Source organism: Hyla sarda, chromosome 2 (genome assembly GCF_029499605.1).
Source record: "Hyla sarda isolate aHylSar1 chromosome 2, aHylSar1.hap1, whole genome shotgun sequence".
Classification (NCBI taxonomy): Eukaryota; Metazoa; Chordata; class Amphibia; order Anura; family Hylidae; genus Hyla; species Hyla sarda.
The window spans coordinates 326,499,967-326,507,774 of NC_079190.1; the positions used below are offsets into that span (position 1 = coordinate 326,499,967).

General features: G+C 44.5%; 1 non-coding gene across 1 annotated transcript; it reads right to left on the reverse strand.

The window, feature by feature from the left end:
* Positions 1–5,194: 5,194 nt before the first annotated feature.
* On the reverse strand, positions 5,195–5,266 carry TRNAA-CGC (transfer RNA alanine (anticodon CGC)). The gene has a single exon. It is a non-coding gene; the product is annotated as a tRNA-Ala (tRNA).
* Positions 5,267–7,808: the final 2,542 nt, after the last annotated feature.

The window sequence follows — 7,808 nt, forward strand, 5'->3', positions numbered from 1 at the left end:
TTTTTTAGATGGAATTTGGGAAAAGGGGGAGATTTAAACTTTGAATAAGGAAGGGGTGAATGTGTGTGTTTTAAAACTTTTTAAAACTTTTTTTTTTCCTCGAAAAAAAAAGGCATCTAAAAATAAAAGAAGCAATTGGATTGCTTGCTATGTACAACTAGTCAACTGTCTCTCTGCACAGGTTTTGATAAATCTCTCCCTTTTTTTTTTGGACAACATATAGATTCCAATTGGGGGCTTTCTCTTGAAGCATTGGGAACAGGCTGCATACACAGTGCTCCAATTGGTCCTGTGACTGATCCCCTCATGACATTATACATCAAACCAATCAAACGTGTCAAGTGGTAGTTTCACTAGTCATTGTTGTTGATTTTTTTTTTTTAAATGTAATTGTATTTTCATAACATATACCGCAATTGGTATCTCATATGATTTTATTGTATCATATTTAAGTACATAACTCCATCTCATATCAAGCTTTACTATTTTATCATATATATTATACATGAAAATATGGAAATGCAGAGTCCCAATTGCCTGAATAATTGCTGCATATGATTTTATTCCTATTCATTTTCTATTTTATTCTATATGTACACCATACCAGAACAACCATTAAGTCTATAAGCAAAAAACATACTCTTACTTTATTTCATAATATTTCAATATATTTCACTATCACACTATAGATAACCATGCAGAGTTTTTCAGTCTGCATTTGATGTTATTTTATACAGTTTATTTCTTCCATTCCCTTCAATTTGTCATGAACGTTCCGAAACACAGTACTAATTTTCCTGTTCAGTGTATTCATCATTGCACAGTATTTTATTTTCGCACAGTATTCTTTTTTACTTTGCATGAACATACCGACATACAAATTGCTGCCTACGATTGTATTCTAATTCATATATTTATCACACACACATATATATACACAGATGCTACTACTGCATTTCACTGCATATGATTCCATAAGTACCTTGACTGTATACAATCGATTGTACTGAATCTATATGTAAAAATCTTATATATTTATTTATTCATTTTCACATTGTATATGGACATGCAAAGTATTTTCTATTCAGCATTTTTTAAAATAAAGTTATCAAAACATAAAGTATTCCCTTTCCTATTTAGAGTATCTATTGCTAAACGTGATTATATTTCCATTCAGTATATTTTTTATTTTATTTTCCCTTCTTGTTTCAATTGATTCTCTTTTATTCTGTAGGAACAGACTGGCATACAGACATACAGACAGTATTCATTTTCCATTAACTTATTGCATACAATTGTATTCTAAATTAAAGGAGTAGTCCAGTCCTGAAAAACGTATCCCCTATCCTAAGGGGTCCAACTGCTGGGGCCCCTTGTGATCTCCTGCATGGGGCCCCAGCAGCCCGTGTGAAGGGGGCAGGGGGCGTGTTGACCACCGCATGAAGCGAAGATTGCCGAACGCATTGCTCCGGCTCTGCCATAGAGTTGTATTGAGGGGGCGTGTCCGCCGCGGCTTCGTGCGGTGGTCAACACGCCCCCTTCCCACAGGCTGCTGGGGCACCATACAGGAGATCACAAGGGGCCCCAGCGGTCGAACCCCCTGCGATCTGAAACTTATCAATCACTTATCCTTAGATAGGGGATAAGTTTTTCAGGACTGGACTACTCCTTTAATTCCTAGATATATTTATGTACCTAGATACAACCACTGCATATCGCTACAAGTGATATTATTGACTACCATGACTGTATACAAGAATACAGACTTTTTTAATTTAGTCCACACCTGTAAGCTTTTTGATAAATGCGGAGGTATACTTCATGGCTTCTTAGATATCTTTCATTTTTAATGAACGGAATTGTGTAGGAAAGGCTCACTTTTGCCCTGTACACTGTTAACTGAGCAAACCAATTTGACACATATACCCTCAGTGTCCAAGTGATGTCTTATATGAACTAACATATAGTCTAAATAACAGCTTATCACATACTATTTTCAGGAAACTTTTGCCTAATTAACCCTTAGTTTATTATAAGATCCAACTAGCAGTAGCTTTTTATATATGTTTAAAGGGGTACTCCGGTGCTTACACATCTTATCCCCTATCCAAAGGATAGGGGATAAGATGCCTGATTGTGGGAGTCCCGCAGCTGGGGACGCCCGCGATCATGCACGCGGCACCCCGTTTGTAATCAGTCCCCGGAGCGTGTTCACTCCGGGACTGATTACCGGCGACCACAGGGCCGGCGGCGTGTGACGTCACGCCTCCGCCCCCGTGTGACGTCATGCTCCACCCCTCAATGCAAGCCTACGGGAGGGGGCGTGATAGCTCCGGGGACTGATTACAAACGGGGTGTCGCGTGCATGATCCCGGGCGTCCCGAGCTGCGGGACTCCCGCGATCAGGCATCTTATCCCCTATCCTTTGGATAGGGGATAAGATGTGTAAGCACCGGAGTACCCCTTTAAGGTGGTCTTAGCTATTAATTTATCTATTTATTTGATTGTCACTATTTAGCCTAAGGTCAAGGGCACTGTGACTCACCAAGAGAAGTTTTATGTATGTATTTTATTGTCTACTATCATATTAATTAGAGATGAGCGAACTTTTCAAAAATTCGATTCAGCCGATTCGCCGAATTTTCTGAAAAAGTTTGTTTCGATACAAATTTTTTTGCGGCGAATCTATATTGAAAAAGGCTATTTCTAGCCTATAAACAGCCTCTATAGGGGTATAGGACACTTTGCTGTGTTCTAAAACGCATATGGAGTGTGCTGGATTAGTGAAATAATACTGTTATTCAGAATAACATGCAGATTACCGACATCGCTTTTAGAATCACTGCTGCACAGCAGCACAATGACAGAGCCTGGTGGTGGCATCAGTGTCAGGAGACCATATAGTGACTGAATAACATAGCGTGGAGGTGTTGGCAGCATGAGGAGACCATTTAGTGGCTGAATGACACAGCGTGGAGGTGTTGGCAGCATGAGGACACCATATAGTGGCTGAATGACACAGCGTGGAGGTGTTGGCAGCATGAGGAGACCATATAGTGGCTGAATGGCACAGCGCGGAGGTGTTGGCAGCATGAGGAGACCATATAGTGGCTGAATGACACAGCGTGGAGGTGTTGGCAGCATGAGGACACCATATAGTGGATGAATGACACTGTGTGGACATGTTGGCAGCATGAGGAGTCCATATAGTGGCTGAATGACACAGCGTGGAGGTGTTGGCCGCATGAGGAGACCATATAGTGGATAAATGGCACAGCCCGGAGTTGCAAGCAGCATGAGTAGGCATTAGGCCTTCACAATCCCTAAGAGTAAAAGATGAATTAAGAAATTTAAACCGAAGATTTTGGATAGCGGGTGCTACCTATGAGAAAATTTGAAATTCCCAGACCCAGGCCCCACAGCGGCATCAGTAACCCATATATTGCATGAATGACACAGCCTGGAGTTGGCTGATGCACGAGTTCACACCAGGGCTTCACAATCCCCCCCAAAAAACACAACAATTTTATAGATTTTTGAAAAAGATTTTAGATAGCGGGTGCTACCTATGAGAAAATTTGAAATTCCCAGACCCAGGCCCCACAGCGGCATCAGTAAACCATATATTGCCTGAATGACATAGCCTGGAGTTGGCTGATGCACGAGTACACACCAGGGCTTCACAATACCCCCAAAAAAACAACACAATTTTAGAAATTTTTGAAAAAGATTTTGGATAGCGGGTGCTACCTATGAGAAAATTTGAAATTCCCAGACCCAGGCCCCACAGCGGCATCAGTAACCCATATATTGCCTGAATGACACAGCCTGGAGTTGGCTGATGCAGGAGTACACAGCAGGGCTTCACAATCCCCCCCAAAAAACACAGCAATTTTATAAATTTTTGAAAAAGATTTTGGATAGCGGGTGCTACCTATGAGAAAATTTGAAATTACCAGACCCAGGCCCCACAGCGGCATCAGTAACCCATATATTGCCTGAATGACACAGCCTGGAGTTGGCTGATGCACGAGTACACACCAGGGCTTCAAAATCTCCCCCAAAAAATTTTAGAATTTTTTTAAAAAGATTTTGGATAGCGGGTGCTACCCATGAAAAAATATGAAATTACCAGACCCAGGCCCAGCAGCGCCATAATTTTTTTATTTGAAAATTAAAACAAACTTTGAGTGTCCCAGACCCCATCGTGTGGGTACGAAGGACCAAATCCAACAAGCCCCCACAGCAACATCAGTAAAGCATATATTGCCTGAATGACACAGCCTGGAGTTGGCTGATTCACGAGTACACAGCAGGGCTTCACAATTCCCCCCCAAAAACACCACAATTTTAGAAATTTTTGAAAAAGATTTTGGATAGCGGGTGCTACCTATGAGAAAATTTGAAATTACCAGACCCAGGCCCCACAGTGGCATCAGTAACCCATATATTGCCAGAATGACACAGCCTGGAGTTGGCTGATTCACGAGTACACAGCAGGGCTTCACAATCCCCCCCAAAAAACACCACAATTTTAGAAATTTTTGAAAAAGATTTTGGATAGCGGGTGCTACCCATGAGAAAATTTGAAATTCCCAGACCCAGCAGCGCCATGATTTTTTGATTTGAAATTTAAAACAACCTTTGCGTGTCCCAGACCCCAGCATGTGGGTACAAAGGACCAAATCCAACAAGCCCCCGTAGGGCTCATGTGGTCGTAAGATTTAAGCGCAACGTGTCCATTGCACTGACCGGCCATTGTTTCCAAGACTTGTCGCCAAGGCAAACCATGTGAAGAACAACGTGACACTGCCGTGACCTGCACACATGGTATGTTGAAGGGCCTCTGAGACTTGCCCGGGCAGTGGAGGCTTAAGACACAGTGCAGGATGTGGAGGCGGAGTAGCACACTGTCGCAGGACCAACGAGCTGACAGAGTGTAGCAGGAAGCGGCATTGAGTACACACCAGGGCTTCAGAATCCCAAAGAAAAAACAACCATTTTTTAAATAATTTTAAGAATATTTAGGACAGCGGGTGCTACCTATATATTGCCTGAATGACACAGCCTGTTGGCTGATGCATGCTCCTTCCTCCCATTTGTGAACTGGTATATTTTTGAAGTATTTCTACTACGTATACCTGTATCCTTTTGTTTGTTTCTTTTAAAGGTGTCTTTTTCTGCTTTCAAGGGTTGGAGATGCCGGGGATTGAACCCGGGTCCTCATACATGCGAAGCATGTGCTCTACTACTGAGCTACACCCCCATGATGAGTACACACTGGGGCTTCACAATCCCTCCAAAAAAACACAACAATTGTAGAAATTTATGAAGAAGACTTTTGGATAGCGGGTGCTACCTATGAGAAAATTTTAAATTCCCAGACCCAGGCCCAGCAGCGCCATCAGTAAACCATATATCGCCTGAATGACACAGACAGGAGTTGGCTGATGCATGAGTACGCACCAAAGCTTCACAATCCCTAAAAAAAAAGACAAACATTTTTGACGACAAATGTTAATGAAAATTTAGGACAGCGAGTGCTGCTCTCTATATATTACCAAAATGACACAGCCTGGAGTTGGCTGCAGCATGAGGAGACCATTGAAATGTGTGATTTTTATTATTTGAAATTTAAATCAAAAATTGTGTCCCGGACCCCGCCGTGTGGGTACAAAGGACCTAATCTCACAAGCACCCACAGGGCTCATGTGGCCATAAGATGTAGGCGTAACGTCTCAATAGCCCTGACCGGCCATTTTTGTTTTTTGTACCTTTGTTTAAGAACAAGGGCATATCCATGAGTCCAGAAGACTCTATAATGCTGGACGGAGGACCACCTAAAGACATTCTTCAATAAAATAATTTTTTATGAAATAAAGAAGCAGAGTTCATTCCTCTGCGTATTTTATTTGAAAATTTTACTTAAAAAATCACACGCAACAATCGTTCAATGGTGTAATGGTTATTATTGTGGAAAATTCAAGTTTATGAATGTGATAATTATCAGAAAATTTGAAAAAAACTACCCAAGAGTGTTTAATAACCCCATACATTACACCATAAATGTTGAAATTTGAATTAAGCATGTATGTATGCATTTCAAAAATCCTAAAATGAAAGGCCCAAGCCCAGAAGCATCATGAGGTCAAGTAGTTCCTGAAAGACACAGGAGCAGTCAGGAGTAGGCATCAGCAGTACCCAAGAGGCTTTAATAACCCCTTACATTGCACAATCACTCGCGAGATCGAGCAATAACAGGTGTTATAAGGATCAGGGATTGCAATTATTTGCCAGGAAAGAAGAATCACAACTAAGCGCGGGTCATAAGATCGAGTTCATTAAGTCCCTGCCTTTTGTACACACCGCATGTCTCTACTACCGATTGGATGATTTAGTGAGGTCCTCGGATCAGCCCTGGCGGGGTAGGAGAAGGCCCTAGCAGAGCGCTGAGAATTTAAAGATCATTGTTGAAATTTGCATTAAGCATGTATTAGCTACTGCTAAACTTCCAAAAATCAAAGGCCCACGGCCTGAGGCATCAGCGAGGCTGCCCAGAAGTCCAGCGGATCTTCAATGGTTGTTGGCATGGCCATGTCAAGGTATGCCACCACTTGCTGGTTCAGGTCCTGCTCCATGTCTACCTGCTGCTGATGAGTTGCTTTCCTATGCGGGTGAAGAAAGCAACTCATCAGCGACTGTAGACTCAGGCTGCTGCTGATTGAGCTGGTACTGCTCCTGCCACCCCTCCCCTCCCCAGCAGCCATGGCAGTGGAAGGTGAGCGCAGAGGGCCCCCCGAGTCAGACCTGCGAGTGGATGGACCATGTTGCCGATAGGCATCCTACTGACTACGTAGAATCTCTCTGTAGTAGGTCAGTTTTTCTTCCATCTCAGTGGGCGTAAAAAAAGGCCCCCATTTTGGGACGGTAGCGAGGGTCTAATAAGGTGGAGATCCAGAAGTCATCCTGCTGACGAATTTTGACAATTCGGGGGTCACTACGCAAGCAACTGAGCATGCATCGTGCCATTTGCGCCAGTGACTCGGAGGGACTACCTGCCTCCATCTCCACTGCATACTGCCACGGTGTGTCTGGGTCCCCTGTCTCAACTTCCTCATAACCCTCCAGCTCCTCTGGCTGCTCCTTCTCCTCCTCTCCTGTCCGAAGACTAGAAACACCGGTGTCACGATGCCGGCTGGCAGGAGGTGGATCCTCTGTGCCAGAGAGGGATTGGCGTGGACCGTGCTAGTGGACCAGTTCTAAGTCACTACTGGTATTCACCAAAGCCCGCCGCAAAGCGGGATGGTCTTGCTGCGGCGGTAGTGACCAGGTCGTATCCACTAGCAACGGCTCAACCTCTCTGACTGCTGAAGATAGGCGCGGTACAAGGGAGTAGACAGAAGCAAGGTCGGACGTAGCAGAAGGTCGGGGCAGGCAGCAAGGATCGTAGTCAGGGGCAACGGCAGGAGGTCTGGAACACAGGCTAGGAACACACAAGGGAACGCTTTCACTGGCACAATGGCAACAAGATCCGGCGAGGGAGTGCAGGGGAAGTGAGGTATACATAGGGAGTGCACAGGTGAACACACTGATTAGAACCACTGCGCCAATCAGCGGCGCAGTGGACCTTTAAATCGCAGAGACCCGGCGCGCGCGCGCCCTAGGGAGCGGGGCCGCGCGCGCCGGGACAGGACCGACGGAGAGCGAGTCAGGTACGGGAGCCGGGGTGCGCATCGCGAGCGGGCGCCACCCGCATCGCGAATCGCATCCCGGCTGGAGGCGGTATCGCAGCGCACCCGGTCAGTGGA